Raw genomic sequence first — 18,617 nt, 5'->3', positions numbered from 1 at the left:
TAATTCAGTAATTGTATATCATTTTCTGTTACACCAGTTTTATTAAATTTATATTGGGAATTATTATCAACTAGTTCATGAAATTAAATTAGTCGATGTCATATTAGAATCATATTAGAGAGCCGGCAACGTCATTATATTGGCGCCGAACAAACTTGAAGACTCTACGGAACATAAGATTATATATACAAATTTTTAGTAAAACAATTCAATTTTTCAATGGAAAAATGCCGGCTCTCTAAAGATTAAATCATGCAGCGTAGTATCGATCAACTCAACCCTCTCAATCCCCCGGACATCATAAAACGCTAGGCAACCAATTACTGCAAAAACAGCTGGCACTTAATTTCGAGACTCACCGAATATTTGAGATATTTCTCTGACATGTGGGATGAGCCGTCATCCGCGACAGGTGAGCTCATATGTCACGAAATATCCTTATCCACAGCCCGGTCGATACGAACGGGCATCGCTCGATATCCCTTTTGCATGCGGAAATCGTACATAGTGCGGCGGGTGAAATTCGGTTCAGCTTCGAGGTGGTCAGCAGAACGAGCTTCCGGTCTGGAGATCCGATAATCTCGGCTGCGCAGTTCCATGCATGGAGTTGTCAATCAGGGTTGATGGTGTCCCGCTGGAACGTCCGCTGTCTGTCCGACTCGTCGACGGATATATACGAGGTCCGGACGCCGCACGACATCCGCAGTATTCATGCGATCTATCTGATCGCCTTCCTGTTCGCGAGCAATACGATCGCGCGGCTCTCTGTTTCGAGATTCAATGTAGTATTAGGCTTCGCGTCGCTTCGCTTTCCGATACAATAACGTCACGATAAAAGTGCTGCCCGCGATCAATAACGTGCAAGATTATAATACGTGTGCATCCGTATTGTTTATCGAGCTCGATCGAGATACAATCCCGAAGTCATCGTTTTGATTTGCGAGATCGAGATTTTTACCGTTTCTTTGTCGAAATACGCATTAAAAATGCATTTCATTCACAAGTTGTAATTTATGGTACTGGCTGAGATGATTATTCGTAGCAGAAGTAGGGCAGAAAAGTAGTGTAACAAGACGAATTTTAATCGAAACATAAAATAGCGATTAAAATCCCTGGAAAAAGATTTTTGACCGCCATTTAGGTTTTGAATTAGAATCCGCCTTATTATACTACTCAAAATCTTAATCTTTTTCTTGTCTAAGTCATTTCAATCAATTTAAATGTTATATAATCCCTATATTGAATGTATCAGGGACCTAATCGAGTCTCCCTGTGATACATCGTTTCACGTAACATCCGACGTTCAGTTCGCATAAATTCCGTCGATGTTTCGTGGCTGCCTCTCCCTCGTAGCAGCGAAAACGCGAGTAGACGCCGATTCGAATTAGCGTGAGATTTCGAGCGGGTTCCGTGGTAATTGGAAGCGATCGTTTTTGCCATCGTGCTGCGCTCTTGGTAGGTAGTTACGTACGTAGGTGGGTGAGCAGGTAGATAGTAGATACTTGTTTGCGGAGGGCGCGAATAGATTAATCATCCGTTAAGCTTGGGCAAGACGTGTACGCGTCGGTGGCTTAATCCAGCCGGTTCACCCCTTTATGCCTGTCCTCTTCGGTATCACCCCCGTCCGGCTGGCGACGGAATAACAGATGTAACCCGAGCGCCTTACACAGCGATGCGCTACGCCCGCTCCGAGAACACGCCAGATTGTGTAACTTTGTAAGCCTTCGCGTTTTTTAATGGATTTCCTCCCTAGAATGACAAATTAATCCAAACATTGTACGGCACATTTACTTCTGCGGGTTGTTTCGTTTAATTTGGAATTATATTTTCACGTTCCTTTTCGTAACTATCGCAAGATTGAAAAGAAATGAATAATAATCTCTCTTGTCCTTATTTTTAATTTGATTTTCTATATGGTTGAGAACTGTGTGTCAATAATTGTCAAATTATACTTGATGAAACTTAAATTGAAATCGGAAATATTATATTTAATACTTTTAGAAAAGTATGCATTAATCATGTAATTTTTAATTTAACATATACGTAAATTTAACATATATTTAAATATTCACACATACATACGTACATACACACGGAGATACACGTGCGCACGCTTTGGATATTTTCATTTAATCTTCCTCTGTACGTTGAGATGTCGAGATTAGGTGAAACTAATCTCGTGTGCTCTTTTAACGTTAAGCTTTTACAGTTATTACTTGGTGTAGTGAAAGACGTGTCTAAAAGACGGGGAAAAGGATGAGAGTCTTAGAAAAGGGATTTTATATCCTTTACGGCGCAACACGGGGAGTAAGCTGCGGCAAACTTCGTCTATGCTTAATACGATTCTGTGTTCATACAGTCTTACTTTCGTAGTCTGGACAGACGATTTACGTTGCTTCCCGCAACAGCCACAATCCGCCTGCCTCGTCGCCCAACTTCCAGTTCTATCGACTTTGTGGTATAACCGTGAATACAGATTATATCGTGCGATGGTGATCCATAAATGCATGGTAGTGTTGGTAGTTTATGCACCGTTGCATAGAAATTTAGGATTGACGAAGAGATGAATTTATATTTCGCGCGAACACTGTATTTGATAACATCGATATCTTCGTCCTGATATTCTTGAATGTTTTATGGCAGTTTCTCTTATGAAATTGTTACATATTATTGGGTCATTAAGTATGAAACTTTACAAATAGAACATAAACTTTTGCATTTTTTGGCACATGGACATGATTTATTTTCAATCGAAGTATGCGCCCATGTTATCTACACACTTCTGCCATTTTAGTGGTAGTTGGTCTATGCCTCTACTATAGAAGCCAGGAGTACGGGAATCGATGAAGTCGCGGAAGGCTGTTTCGACTGCCTGTTAAGAATTGAAGAATTTTCCCACCAAGAAGTTGTCCAAATTCCGGAAAAAGTGATAGTCGGTAGGTGATAGATCTGGTGAATATGGTGGATGACGGAGAGTTTCCAATTCCAACTCCTGTAGCTTTGCCACGGTCAGTCGTGCAGTGTGCGGTCGAGCATTATCATGCAACAGGATTGGCATTGACCGATTGACCAATTTCGGTTGTTTAATAGCAAGTTGTTGCATCATTTCGTCCAGTTGCTTGCACTATACTTCAGCCGTTATCGATGTACCAGGTTTCATAAAGTTGTAGTAGATAACACCTGATCTGGACCACCAAACAGTCACCATAAGCTTCTTCTGTATAATGTTGGGTTTCGCGTGATGTCTCGGTGGTTCATCAGCGTTCAACCACTGATGTGAGCGTTTACGATTGTCGTAGAGTATCCACTTTTCATCGCAGGTCACAATTCGATTAAAAACAGATTCATTTTTGTGACGGGAAAGCAAAGAAAGGGAAGCCTCTAGACGTTGCGCCTGCTGCGCATCGGTCAATTCGTGCGGGACCCATTTGTCCAACTTCTTTATCTTACCAATTGCAGCTAAATGAACCAATATGGTGGGTATGGAAACATTGAATATCGATGCCAATTCACGTGTACTTTGAGATGGATCGGACTCTACTACGGCTCTCAAGTGATCATTATCCACCTTCGTCTTTGGTCTTCCACGTGGCTCATTAGCGAGGCTGAAATCTCCATCTCTGAAGTTTTTGAACCAATTGCCCACCGTTGCTTTAGTAGTTGAACCTTCACCAAATACAGCGTTGATATTACGAGCTGTCTCCGACACTGTGGTTCCACGGCGGAACTCATATTCATAAATCACACGAAGTTTGGACTTTTCCATAGTTCTATAAAAAAGAATCCACCAATAAAACTAATGAAGATATTTGAACAAACAAATATGACATTTGAAGAGCGAACATACATCTATCACACTAACCTAACCTGATACTGACGTCTGGCGCCAAATTTGAGATAACAAATGTTAAAGATGGCGCTTTTACATTTGTAAAGTTTCATACTTAATGACCCAATATAATGTCACATTTAGAATTGCACACATTTGTGTAATATGTCGCCGGATGCTGATAATACATCTCATAACACGTCCGAATATGTTTTGCAGTCTTTTTATTTATACGTATTCAATTTATTAATAGAGAAAAATTTATCTATATATAAAAGAGAATTTTAAAGTTCATGCAGGTATAATTTTCAGATATAAAACTAATTTAAAATTAAGAAACAAATCTTTTTTGTTTTTTAAAATAATATTTTCTTATAATAAATTTCAATGGCTATATTCGTGTATAAAAGTAGGTCTCCAACTTTTTATATTCTTAATGTCCAATCTATTTAAACAGTTTCGTGTAACTCTAAGAAAATACTATTAAGTTGTATATTATTGTGACAAATACTAAAAAGAACCAGGGTATTCTTATCACACCTAATTAACAATACAGCTCGTTGCTTGAGCAGCTTCTCATAAAATTGTGGAAAGGCAGAAACTTGGATATATATCTCCTTCGCGTGAACCTATTTCACTGATAGTACATGGCGAAGGGAAAGGGCGGGAAAGGGACGAAAACAACTTACGAAGCGATAAAGACGAGAAGAAAGGGGGAATTTCATATCGTCACCCTCGACGCTTTCGAGTAAGATCGCCGAGGCGGTGCAGAACGCACCTGAGCGCCACTCTTCCTTTTTTCTTCATGGCGCTGTGAGTGGCGCAAAAAAGCCGCTGCAGAAGAATCCAGGGTGCTTTCTAAGAGGCCGCATCCCCGTATAATGAAATATCTGCTTACTCCATTATAGCCGCGCTCATAACTGATCTTTCCTAAAATTTTTCAGCAGTGGATTAACCTTGTTTCATTTTGTTAGAATTTATTACTGAGATTTTAACTTTAAATTACTGCAACTGTAATTTCCTTAAAAAATTATGTTTTAATATACAGCGAATCACATAAGTGTCTTAATCGTTAAAAAAAACAAACACGTGCTATATGGATTTTAAACGCACGCTCCAGAATATGTGTGCCTGGCAAAATTTACGTTAACAATACGTTAGACAGACCAGTCCAATTACATTACATATGTTTTTTTTTGCGTTAGCAATTGTTCGGTGGTGCCGCGAAAAATTAAAATAAAGGTACTTAGACGGCCCTTGACAATAGACGCGCGTCGCGCCATGTGTCAGAATTGCGTGGCCGACGTATCGCGCTTTAATACAGAGTACAATCGTGTCAACAGCAAAACCGACGCGACAAAAATCAAGCCGCGGTGTTAATTGTGGCTACACTGATTTCACCTCATCGTTACTCGTACGTTCCGCGCCGACAATTCACCCATGTTCCGACCAACCCCTCGTGCAGGCCGGTTTTTGGAGCGCAGCGCACGGGGAAGATGTACGAGGGGGAATATTGACAGCTACTGTCCATTGAAAATCGCGTGTGCGCTCTTACGAAAAATTGAGTGGAAAGCGGGTTTATTATTATAAATCATTATTGATTAACGCTACGATGCAACTGCCATTTAAAATTGTCTTGTATTAGCCGAATTTATATCGCCACGCTATTTACGCGCCGTTACGTGATCACTATAGCGTTGCGTTATATTGTTATCTCTTCGCTTAAACGCCAATAACGGAACGGCGTATGATTTGTTCTCCTATGATTTATTAATATAATTGTTATTTATATTACCTACGTATATTACCGTCACCGTACACGATCGTAATAAAACTCGTGACATTTGCTACATAATTCCGCGGATATAGAAATTGTCGAAAAGAATTTTAATTGACAAAACAATGCAGTACAATAGAAAGATAAGAGAAAAAGTAAAACTTCTAAATGTATAATTAATATATTTAAATTATAATTAAATATATTTAAAGGAGAAAAGCGATAGAATACAAGAAAAAAAATTTCCACCACATCTATGAAACGTTCGCAAAATTAGCTTTCACTGCTGTGGCAATAGCCATTATGCATAATTCCAAATATTATTTCATAGTTGATGACAAAGTATTATAATATCAAACGCTTCGATACACGCACCGTTTCTACATTAAGCGTGTACACGAATAACATTGTTGTACATGGTGTACATTAAATAAAACGATTATACATCGCTCGCTATACAGGGTGTCCCGGGTTTTAACCGACAAACTGCGGGAGCATATTCTACTGGTGGAAATAAGAAAAAATTCTTATATCGAGTTTGCTTAGAAATGCTTTATTACAAAGTTATAAACCAATATTGAAAAGAAATATGAGATAAGTAACAACGGATTTTTTTACAAAAATAAAAATTATCTACGCAATGATTTAGTGACGCATTTCAAAATGTTGTCCTTGCACATCGATACAAGCTAGACATCGACGTAGTACAGAATTTGTTACAGTACGACATTCCTGAAAATTTTGTTGCATCTCAGTAACTGAATTAGTAATTCGTTGCTTTAAATCTATCTGGTACTCTCCTGTTAGGAAATCTACGTTGATACTCTCGTACGGCAGCTCGTGCATTTCCGTCACAGAATCCGTACACGAAATGAATATCAGTGTATTCCTCATTTGAAAACACTTTTGGCATTCTGATAGTAATTGCTAGTTGACACGACGATTGAAATCTAACAGCTACTGTTGTGAAAGTAACAATCATACTGAATCGTTTCAACATAGTGAACATGAATACATGTGAATACACGTAACATAAACATCTTCGATCTTCCAAATTCTACACTATGTTCCGTTGTTACTTATCTGATATTTCTTTTCAATATTGGTTTATAACTTTGTAATAAAGCATTTCTAAGCAAACTCGATATAAGAATTTTTTCTTATTTCCACTAGTAGAATATGCTCCCGCAGTTTGTCGGTTAAAACCCGGGACACCCTGTATAATCAGCATAAACAAACGTTGTCAGTGTACGATGTCTGCTTATTACATCATTATTCTTACTATTATTATTATTATTATTATTATTACACGTTACATCTCCCTGATTGGATCGTATTACTTACACGCGTTACGATACATAAAACTTTAACGACAATATCGTAAAGAGGCAAGCGTATATAATGAGATCGTATCTCGTTTTGTACTTCACGTCCCAAAAATGCTGATATCAACATCCGACGAGACGTTGCTGCGTGAACAGAGCTATGGGATGCTGTCGAGTAACAGGATAGTGTTAGATTATTTTCAAACTTATTTGCGAATCACGATTACACTCGAAACAGTTCCTTACAAGCTCGGGACAGATAAGCGCGCCATAAAAGTTTTCCTCTCGGCTTTACATGGAGATTGGCGTATCGATCGCCGGCTCCCAGCGGTCGAAAATTTAGTGTAAAAGCGCCCGATTACCACTAACGCCGGTCAAACTCTCCGCGCATTTTCTTGCGGTTCACTCCGTGACGCAACGGCACGATGAGAGAGACGCGGTCGCTTTTCGTATAAAGGAATGTTAAAGCCAACTGAAGCGCCGGTCCCTATGAATAACAAATGCACAATCTCTAGCCTCTACTAGCACCTTGGTCCCTTATCCCGGTGTGCCCCTGTCCCGAGAAGTTTTCCACCCTCTCCGGAGAACCTGGAAAACTTTTAACTGGATACATTACCTGCTTGACTACCGCCGCCTTTCCTTTTTTATCACGGCCCGGGCTTTTAAACTCCTACGGTTGGCGCAGCCGCCGTTATTAGAGATTTCATGGAGGAAACTGGGGGAAAATAATGAATAATAGACGCGAGGATCGTCATTACGGCCATTGTTACGAAGACACGCCAGCCAACGATCCCCTCGAGACGCGGCGCGACAAATTTCCGCATCTATTGCGTTATCGTCTTCTATCGTGTAATATTGGCATCTTGAACCGTGTTCCCTATTGATCGACTATTTATTTATCATTAAGTTATCTGTGCTCATCAGTTGGCTGCACATCTATTCTAAGTCAAGGTTTCCTGAATTTTACGTACACGTAATGGAATAATCTATCACGTTCGTAAAAGAATAACTCGCGTTTTATGTTCTTGATAAGAGAGTTTCTGTTTTCAAAGTAAAATTGAAAAATGTCCGAATGTTTTGATAAAAATACCGTTCTTTAACAATATCTATCGATGTTACTGTTATGAATCCATTTCGCTCGGCGGCACTTACATAAACTTTCGAGCAAATGAATAAAATTATTCCTTTATGGAAGTTAAATTACTTTACAAAAGTTTGCAAGTACCGGAACGAGATCTGCAACAGATAAATATAGAGATGGCCTTCTATTTGCATTTAATCCAGGATCGCGTAATGGAAGTTACAATGTTGCGCGTGTTAGCTGATATAGTTTATAACTCATACGATTGGAAAACATTTTAATACTTTTTAAAATAATGTTAGAATTTAATGTTTTAATTTGCTTTAATAAAACGAAAACAAAAATTAATTTTCTCTTAACTTCATTTAATTACGCTTTACATACATATTCTTTCTTTTTTGTTTATCTTATTAATTATTTTTCTTACATTATCATTACTTATGTTGTTAGGCAAGGGGTTAAGTGACTTTTGTGTAGAAGCAAATTTTTGTACAGAATCTTTTTGTATAGAAAAATAGTTTCAAATTATTAGAAAATTATTTTTAGAGGAAAGTCCCCGATTATGAGATACCATATCGATTTTGCCGACTGTAATGTAAGGAAATCTATAGGCAGAATTAAAAAATGTAATACGTTATCTTGAAGAGAATTTAATAAGCTTTAGGTTGGTAAAATGAAAAATCTAATTTAAATATTATTTTTTCCGAAAATTAAAAAAATTTTGAAAAAAGAGCTTTACGCAGGATCGCGAAAGTGTGCTCCTAATATAAGATACTTCGAGAAATTGGTGTTAAAAGTGCAAAATACATCAGTATTGCAATTAAAATCTTTATTAGATAGTTTTATAAAAATACTGCTGCCACAGCCTTCGCCAAATCTTCACGATTCCACTGTCGATGCTTCCTCGTATCTCTAACCTCCATAGTCAGATTCTATAAAAATTAAATACACAAAATTGCGTAATATAAATTCGTATTAACTTTTCTTTAACCTTAAGTAGTATTTTCTTTCTTTTTATTACACTACATACTCTTCATATTCGAGCAATAATTATCGTATATTAAGAGTACCCTGAATATCTCATTATACGAGCCACGCGCCTAGCGGTTCCGCGATCATGAAATCTAACCTCTACAATTAAGCAATTCAACAAATCGCGTATTTTCCTGTTACTATGATTCTACTCTATCATTGCATATTGAATTTATTGAAAACCATTTCCTTATTATATAATAAACAAGGTTTAAAGACTTACCTCAAGTTCCTTTGACATGTTCACAATTTCACAAATCTTTTCTTGCAAAGGCTAAACGCAATAACGAACAATGAATTTTTCACTAAATATATTTTACACCAAGAGTAATAAGTTCATGGTGGAACTAACAAATGGTGCTCACTAGTTTAGCAGAAACCCCATTATCTCATATTAGGAGCATATCTCATAATAGGGGATTCTCCTCTATTAATTATTATCATTACTTATGTTGTTAGGTAAGGGGTTAAGTGACTTTTGTATAGAAGCAAATTTTTGTACAGAATCTTTTTGTATAGAAAAATAGTTTCAAATTATCTGTAGCGCATTTCTTGTATCTACTTTTGAAAAGTGTAATGTTACGTTGTATCGATTATAATTATAATGAAGTAAATTTTTGTCAAACTTGTAGCTATAAATTTGCAGGTAGGCAATTTGCGAAAGTAGCTACATGTAAATATAATTAGCTTTGCAATATGTCGAATTTGTTTTCTTGTAGGTATTCCAATTTATATGAAATTTTTGCGATGCAATTTAGAGAGAAGATATTCTTGACAAAATTCGAACGTAATAATAAAAAATATAATAATAAAGCTCAGCAGCGCGCAAGCGGTATTCGTCATTAATCCACATGCGGTATCGTGGTTTAAGTTATAATCGGCGTTGTGTTAACTAGGAAAAGTCGAAACGCTGATGGACAGCCTTAATTAACGCGCTGCCCATTATCCCGCATGAAGAAAACGTATTTATCACGGCAAAAAATTTGGATGGGAGAGACAGGGAGAGAGAGAGAGAGGGAGAGAAAAATATTATACGCTTCTATTTACTCAGGCAGACGAGTCTTCCTGATTATGAATCGCGGAATTCTACCTAACTCTCGCCGTTGTGTCATTTCTGTTAACCCGCTCCGCCTCGACTGTTTCCGACCGTTTGCGAGATTCGTCCCCATCTAAGAACTCGAGCAAATATTGGTTTTGTCTAGTGGCCTCGCGATTTGCATAATTAAATCTTGGAATGTGCGCCTGTGCCTTCGTTGCGACGCGACGCGGCGCGGCGCGGCGCGACGCGACCGGTCGGCGGATGCGAAAATAGGAATAATTAAAACTTAGCCAGATTATTTGCCAGAATCCACCAGGACGAGAACACGCTCGACGCTGCGTGGAGATTTATTAAGGGTCCCCGACTGTATACAGCATGCGACGAGCGCTGCACGCGGGATTTTCCGGGCGTTTCCTAGAGCGACGCCGCGTCATAAAAGAGAGGCATCCGCTCTGCAACCAGATTAATCCAGCTAACGCAATTTTCGCGAAATGGGATGTGTTTTACGTGACGTCGCGTAATCGCAAAAATTCATGAAAATCCGGAACAATACTTGTCCGCGCGTGGTGCTCCTTGTTTTTGTCGCGGATCCACTGTCATCAATGCTACCGGTGACAAACGTTGACGTTTATCGCAGCACATGTAGAACGTAAGCTGTTTAACGCAATTTGTATTTGCATCAAGTTTTAGATGATATATTATAGTTTACTTGTAAATCGTCGTTTTATTTTGGCTATCTTAAGATAAAATATTATTTCATTTTCTTATACAGCTCTCCGTGCGACGCTGGTAGATCTAAACCATTTCGATTTGATTATGTGCTTTGTATTATTTTTATTTACTTTCCGCACAAAAGTCATTACCCTAAGTGCTGTTACGCTATATGATCGATTGTCATAGGTCACTCGAGTGTAGTCAATCGAAAACAACTTTCGAGCGAGAACGAGAGAGAGAGAGAGAGAGAGGAACGTATATCCTTTTCCAGGTCACATCAAGCCATTACCGTAAATGCCACATTAATTTTGCAGAATGATCAGAGATGGATAAGTCAATGCTCGCTCGACTGATTCCATTCTTGTCGTGCACCTGTGGCGCACTTGGTCGTACGCTACATTAAATATTTCTGACCCACCCTCTTAGGCGCTTTTGTTTTTGCACCGAAATATTTAAGGAACTGAACAAACAGTCATTAAAAATGAAAATTGAAGCAGAGAAAGAGATGGAAGGGTAGAATTGCTCGCTCAGAGTGCTTTGTTCTTCCGAACGATGTTATTGCGGTATGTAGAACATGCTAGGGGTATCAGTTACTCCTTTATGCAAAGCTCTAATTGTAAGTGTATAAATAACATTTTCTACCTGCAATCTTTGTGCGGAAGTTTAGAATTTTCTTAGAGTAATAAAAACTTCGTAGTACTTAGAAAACTGAAGAAATTCAGTGTTACGACACGTTCCTCCAATCAAAGCGCGCGCCTTCTCGTTTTCCTTGATTAAAATCTTTTTGGTTCTCATAAATATGCAAATTAACATTCATACGTAGAATCCTCGCAATTATACGGTAAAGGATTCCGAGACGCGCAGTCTTTGCTCAGTTTACCTGGACGTTTCATAATTAATAGTCAAACTTCCCTCGAGACCTGCGACGTTGCATTTTAGCTCTTTGTCCACGCTCGCATATACAGATACATCAGTACAAACGTGTTTACCCATTACATCACCTGTGTACCTACCAACATTATTCTCCTCTCTAACTCGAGAGCAGGTTCTCTCGCTACGGTCGTTGCCTGCGCTACTTAGAATTTATTGCCATCCACCTATCTACCTACTAAGGCGCATAAGAACCGCGAAGCGCCGTGTAATTAGCAAAGCAGAAATCTCGACGCTCGCCGTGGTATTTAAGGATCTTATTTCCGCCCATACGCAAATCCCGCACGAGCTCAATCCTTTTGCGATTACGTCATTAGCCGTGCGGGTGTTCAGCGATCGCAATCCGAATCTCTGATGCTTCTAACGTGTTTTGCACTCCCACGCAAATATATACATATTTTTTTTTGCGTCATGTGCGCGTCACGCGTTTATCAAATTAAGAAAATGTTTAATTATGCATGCAAACAAGTGACCAATTTTTTTCCTGTGTCGCCGCGCGTTTTAGTTATACGGCAGTCAACCACAGGGCCGCTGTAACAATTTTATTAAACTTCTTTTTCGCTAAACTGCTTTTCATAAAATGACATCAGGACGGTAGTGTTCTTTTTAGAAAGAGTTTATTTTGCATTATGTACATTATATAATAATAAACTTCACTCTGCATCCTTTTGACGAAGATGGTAATTAAAGCTTTATACAAACGTCACTCCTGACGGCTAAATAAACTCAAACTTTGATGCAAAAATAAAAATAAAAACTACATATTTCTGGATAAATAGAAATCAACTGCAATCGGATACAGAGTAATGCACATTTTTGTGACATATTTATGAGACGGAAGATTGCAGCGGGATTTGTTCCCCTTTAAGGAACAAATTTGAGGGTGATAGATATTATGAATGACGCTGGGTGCGAACAGTAATTGTTACATCGCATGTCTGATCGCGAAAACCAGGGTACGGGCAAATGAGGGAGAAGTGAATCGCCTAGGATTGATTTATTGCCGTTGAAGTGTATGTAAAACGCGCTTCATTGGTCCCTCGTTATCGACACACGGCAGTATCTTCTACTTGATATTATTACCAATGAATAACAAATTAGATTGCAATTTTTCAATGCTCCAAACAAAAGTTTAACATATGTAACAATACATTAGTGTTTAAAAATATAAAACGTGGAGAGTGGCATTTTATAATTAACATATTTATTTTTGAGTGAATTTAGGTAAAAATTAGATTTCTTTAGGTAAAACTTTCTTTCTGAATTACGAAACTATTTTGTCGTGACTCTCTCCCTCTCTCTCTCCGCGTGTAGATTGCGGAAATGGTAATTGCAAAACTGTAAAGATGCAAATAATTCGATATCAAATTTGTTAATTATATTGAAGTAATTTTGTTAGGTATATTGCACGCTTTAGAGACGTGTCGATATGACGCGATATATCTCGTCTGTGCGGACAGTTAACGATAATTGGAAACATCCCTTGCGCATCACCGCATCGATTCTAACCCTCATAATTGAGGAAATGGGTGCGGGGGCGGGTTAAAGGCTAAAATTATCGTAGGGTGAAGGGCATCCTTTATTCCGTCATCATCTTTGACACTTCCAGCGCCATTGCTTCTTAAGTGATGTCGATCGCTTGTCGATTGCATAAACTCAAGAAACAATTACTACTGCTAAATTATATAATATGATTTATAATGATATAACGATTTATAACGTATGATATAATGTGACATTTGTTATATCATCTGTAATAAACGTACTGTCTATGCGTAATATATAAATTATTACATGCGTATTGTGAAAATGAGTTTTATTGCAAATTATTATAAATTTTCGAAGCGTAGAAAATAATTTAACATCACATGAATCATTAAAATATTTCATAATCAATAGTCAGAGTGACGATATTTTTACGCAAGATTAAAAAATCTCCTGTAGGTTTATTTAAAACTTTTTTTGTTGGCTTAATTTCACATATTATACTATAACATCAATAATAATTTATAACTCTGACGGATTATCAATTTCAAATAATTTTGTTCATTGATTCTCTTTGTGTACGTGTATGTATATTGTATTCAAAATTAACGGGACAAAATCGCGTCGTATAATCTCTCTCTGTGCGTTGCAAAACACAATGTATGATTACATTTGCACCAAGCTGCGAGATGAAAATCTCCCTTCGGCCACTTCTTCGTCACGATCTCGATTGCGTAAACGTATTTAGGAATATCGTTCGGTCCCATCCCATAAAGGTGGGCCAACTTGGAAAGGCGGAGGATGGATACCACGAGGGAACAGTGGGGTTAGATTAAACTCGAGTAGAAACAGCACCTCTCGGGGGATAGCCGGGGCTTAAACAGTTTTAATCTATGCCTAGCAAGCTCACGTGGAAACAAATCGCGGCCTTATCACCACCTGTGAGGTAGATAACAACTTTTCTCTCGCTCCTGTCTTTCCCTCCCTTTTTCGCTCTCCACGATTTAGCCCTCCCCTTTCGCGTCCTTCCTCTCCTGCTCTAGCTCGTTTCCTCCTCATCCCTTATTCGCGCGTCTCTATCCGTTTTACTCTCCGATTCCGTTCGCCTCCCTTCTTCGTTTCAACCACTCTGCACCCTTTCTTCTTTCTCCCTTCCTCCCTATTTCTCCCGGCTGTTCGCATGAACTCCAAACATACGACCGTACGGCCCACCTGACGGATGCACCGATTAAACTTTCGAAAACTGTTTGCATGAATAGCCAAGCGTTCCGCCGCACGTGTGCCAGCACTGAGTGCTGACAATTAACACGCTGAAAATAGAGAAAGCAACTCGCCGACAGGCTGTGCCTCTCGTAATACACTCTTTCGAGCTAACGCAATCTTTATTAATCTGCAATCTTCGCGGCACTATAATTCACTCCGCCTTTGTACAATCTCATTCAACGCTAGAATACGCCGGCTTCAATCCAACACGAGCGTGCGAGCGAGCGTCACTTATTTTGTTGTCAGAGTAATTAATTACAGAGCAGTCAACGCCGAATGAAATAATATTAATTAATTATTAATTATATCTGTCATTTAATTAATATCGCGAGATATTTCTTTCCGTCAAAACGGCTATAATAATAACTATCGTTTCCTTTTCATAAAAGGCGGAGTACGAAATGCATATTGCGCCAACACAACGATAACAATTTGCTTAAGCGAATGATTCAGCTAATCAAACGCGACAAATTAGCGCAATAATAATAACGGCGCGTAAAAAGGTCTTGTACATCGCGTACAACAGCGACGTAACGGACGGTCAGTACATCCGAAATAATCACTGATCGTAGAAATATTTTTTTACGATATTGGACGCTGGCCCGTTACGCACTAAGCAGAGTGTGGCCATAAAACGTCGCTGGTACTGCGCCTTAATAAAACGACAGCCTGTAGTTATCGGACGCGAGCAGAAATTGTTTCCCGTCAAACGTGATTTCCTCTTCCACCCCAAAAACCGGGAGGGATAAGAGCATCGGGGCGAAAGTAGACCGTGGAAGTTGCCGGAATTCCCGGTGTGCCCATGACAGGACCAGAGAACAGTACGAAGAGAGCAGCCGGACGAATCGGAGGAGGACAATACTTACGCGAACGCGGATTTTCCCAGCTCCAATCTGTTACGGACGAGAGAGAATGAGCAAGGAAAATGAGTTACCTACAAATCACGACGCTGGAGATTCCGCGACTAAGAATCTCTCAACCGTTACTCGTGTCTTGCACCAAAGACGATGAGAAAGTACCATGGCTTAGGGTCTGCAATGAGACGCAGCAGTAGATATCAAAAATTAGAAGACATCAGTTATGATGTAAACTCTGGTATTCGCAAGATTACACAGATTACAATAGAACTTAATAAATTATAGAATAATATATCTGAAATATTAAAATTAAACCGATATATTAAAAATCGTCTTTTTTTAAATAAATATGTTAAACCTATGTTAAAAATTCTCTCTCTTTTTTAAATAAAAGTTGTATGTAATAGTTGGGCTTCAAATCTGTAAATATAATATAATTCATTTTTTTTAAATTACTATTATTATAAATTCAAATGTAATAATAGCCTCATTAAAGTATCGGATCAACTTGGTATCTGCTTCAATCTTTTTCAATTTATCCAAGATGTGTCAATTGTTTTATGAGCAACAAAAACGTACGACTTTTGGATCATCCTGTATATAAAGCTTGAATATATCTTCTAAACTTCTCTGAAAATAAGAATGAACGTATAAGTAAAACGCGCAGATAAAATTGCGAGAACGTGATGTACACTTTTAAGAAAAGAAAAATGAGCGCGCACGGAGATAGGTACTTAGTGATTATTAGAAAATGTAAAATGTTCCTTGAACGCGCAACGCTTGGCTATTTACACGAGACGAGCACAAAATTGTATCTGTAGGATATTGGTACGAAAACAGTTGAGTCACGAGAGGTCGATTTCTCAAGATTACAATTTAATAGCCACAGAACATTTCCTGATATTGCATGAATAAAATTCTAACTACGTTGATTCGACAATTCCGGCACCGGAATTCGCTAATGCAGCGATACTTAAATAATTTGTTGGTTATCATCATTTGCAGATGTTTTCAAGAATAGCAACAGTTATACGCAATTTTGTTCTGTGTAATTTTATATATAAAGGATACTAAAAACAGTTTAACGTAGTTAACTAATTACGCGGCGTTCATTTCGCAAATTGCTTCAGACTCATTATATTGGCACATCTTTAAAAATAGCTTGTACATGTTAAAATAGAAAGTTACAAAAATATTTTGATAATATTTGATACATGAAAATTGCACTTTCATTATTTAAACAAAAGTTTTTATTCTTTAAATCTTTTTAATATTTTTTTAACAAGGTGCTTATGTATATTAAAGAAGAACTAGCAATAGCGGAGCATTGAAATTTAATAGCATTCTTGTCATAAGAAGATTGTTCAATCACCATAGTCTGCTTTTTCCCATCGGCAGTTTCGCTGCAACTTATCCACGAGATAAAGCTGGCATCGGGCAGGCCTGATTAGCCAATAAATCGAGCCTGAAAGGAGAAATTCATTAACCCACAACCATAAATAACCAGACGCGCTCCCACCAATGGCTCTTGCGAAACAATAGTTATAGTATATTTATGCAAAGTTTCCAGTTATACAGGTAGGCGAAAGAGAGGGTGCGAGAACCGGGGATAGCAGCCTGGCGAGCATGGAAAGCCGGCAGAATGAGTGCCATTGTATTTCCATCGTACTGCTATAAAGCGCTGCCTCTTTTGGCTGCACAATGCTTCTCTTTTTCTTGTCTCTTCCTTTCTAATTTCGTCGTTATCTGCTTTTCTCCTTACCTTATCAAAACGATGATAATTCTGCGTATACACCGTTATAGCTCGTACGTTATAGCCGGAACGGATAATCGTATAAAACCAAAATTGCAGAAAAAAGGAAGAAGAGAGAGAAAGAGACGATAATGGAGAAATAAATAAGACAGAGAGAGAAAGAGAGGGAGGGAGGGAGAGAAGGGAAGGGAAACGGGAAAGAGAAAGGGCAAATAGGAAGGGATAGTTGAACAACAGTGTCGTACGGTAGAACGATTTCATTCTCGGGCAAAGTGTGTCCGGTGGAGAAACTCCGAAGTGACCTCACGGAGAACCACGCCAATCCTCTTCGTAGTGTCAAGTTTCCAAATTTCCGGTCGTTACGGGTGGTCGAAGGGGAGCATACAGTGGTGAAAGGCACGCGCAGCCCGCTAGGCAAAGGGGCAAGTTTCAGTTTGACTGGAGACACCCAAGCCCTTCCTCACTTTTATCTACCTCCGCCCTGAGAATTTCTCCCCACTGCTGCGTCTCGTTGCCGGGATTTCTCCCCCGTTCTTCTCTCTTCTTATTTTACATCCATCCTCTCCTGGTTCGTCCGCTCGCTCGCCCTCGCTCGTTCGCCCGTTCATCCCGCTGGCAGCTATCTTATGCACCGTTTCGCTTCGGTTCTTCCATCTTCCACCTTTCTCGCCCTTAGCGCTTACCTTCCCTCGTCTTACATTTGTGTTCTACGCTTCCACGGGGGTGTTAACGGTCTATTTCGACTTGGACCTACGGGAAATTAGTCGAAACTCCCTCGGGGCCGGCGCCAGCTTGGGCAAGATTCCCTTCTGCACACAGAGACTTCTCTCCCGACGGTCGAGATCGGGACGAAGCGCAGCTGGGATGTAGATAAGACCACGGGCGTATAGTCGACGAGATTTTGGAGTTGATAAATAAGATTCGAATTGCCAGCGTAATCCGAATCCAGCGGACTCTGTTGATTGTGCGTGCTCAATTACCTACGAAAAGATTTCAAATGGCTGGTGCTTCTGTTGCAAGTACGTACTAAAACAGAACGGACATCAGATACCCTTAATCTTATTAAAGAGATTCATTAATAAATGTTGAATAATTCCATGTAATACATGTTGCAATCATATTTTTCAATCCTACTTCAAGTCAGGTCAATAAATGATTCAATACTCGACTGGAGCCTCGTATTCCGTGCTCTAACATTTACCGAAAGCTTCCTAAATTTCTCAGTTTCTGTAAATAGAAAACTTTACTCGGAAATATTGTTATTAACTCGGCAGGAACTATCTCGCGAAGTGAAAAAGTTTCATCCAGAACTTTCTCATCGCAAACCTAGAGTCGGAGTATTTTAACGGCACGAGAAGATATTCGTTTTCCGATTATGTAATGAAAATGTGCGCACAAAGCGCATAACGTGTTGTTTATTACATTGAATCTCTGTGATATAATGTTATCATTATCGATCGTAAATAACATGAGACAAGTTTATTAATATTAACTTGAACTCGACATGACGCAAATTCATGTAATTATAGGTA

General features: G+C 38.8%; 1 protein-coding gene and 1 long non-coding RNA gene across 6 annotated transcripts in view; one reads left to right on the top strand and one right to left on the bottom strand.

The window, feature by feature from the left end:
• Positions 1-18,617, top strand: part of LOC105278172 (nucleolysin TIAR) — a 439,676-nt gene that overhangs the window by 73,660 nt on the left and 347,399 nt on the right. The window lies entirely within an intron of this gene.
• LOC105278169 overlaps positions 15,667-18,617 on the bottom strand; it is a 31,010-nt gene continuing 28,059 nt past the window's right edge. Inside the window, exons 2-3 of one of the 2 annotated variants that reach the window (XR_893744.2) lie at positions 17,560-18,065; positions 15,667-17,495 (exon numbers count right to left, since the gene is read on the bottom strand). This is a non-coding gene — a long non-coding RNA (uncharacterized LOC105278169). Of the gene's footprint in view, positions 18,066-18,617 lie in introns of both variants that reach the window. The other variant, XR_003406209.1, reaches the window with a different exon arrangement.

The sequence above is a fragment of the Ooceraea biroi genome, chromosome 2, assembly GCF_003672135.1.
Source record: "Ooceraea biroi isolate clonal line C1 chromosome 2, Obir_v5.4, whole genome shotgun sequence".
Lineage (NCBI taxonomy): Eukaryota > Metazoa > Arthropoda > Insecta > Hymenoptera > Formicidae > Ooceraea > Ooceraea biroi.
Note: the sequence above shows the minus strand (reverse complement) of the source record. Positions and strands in the feature narration are given on the sequence as shown.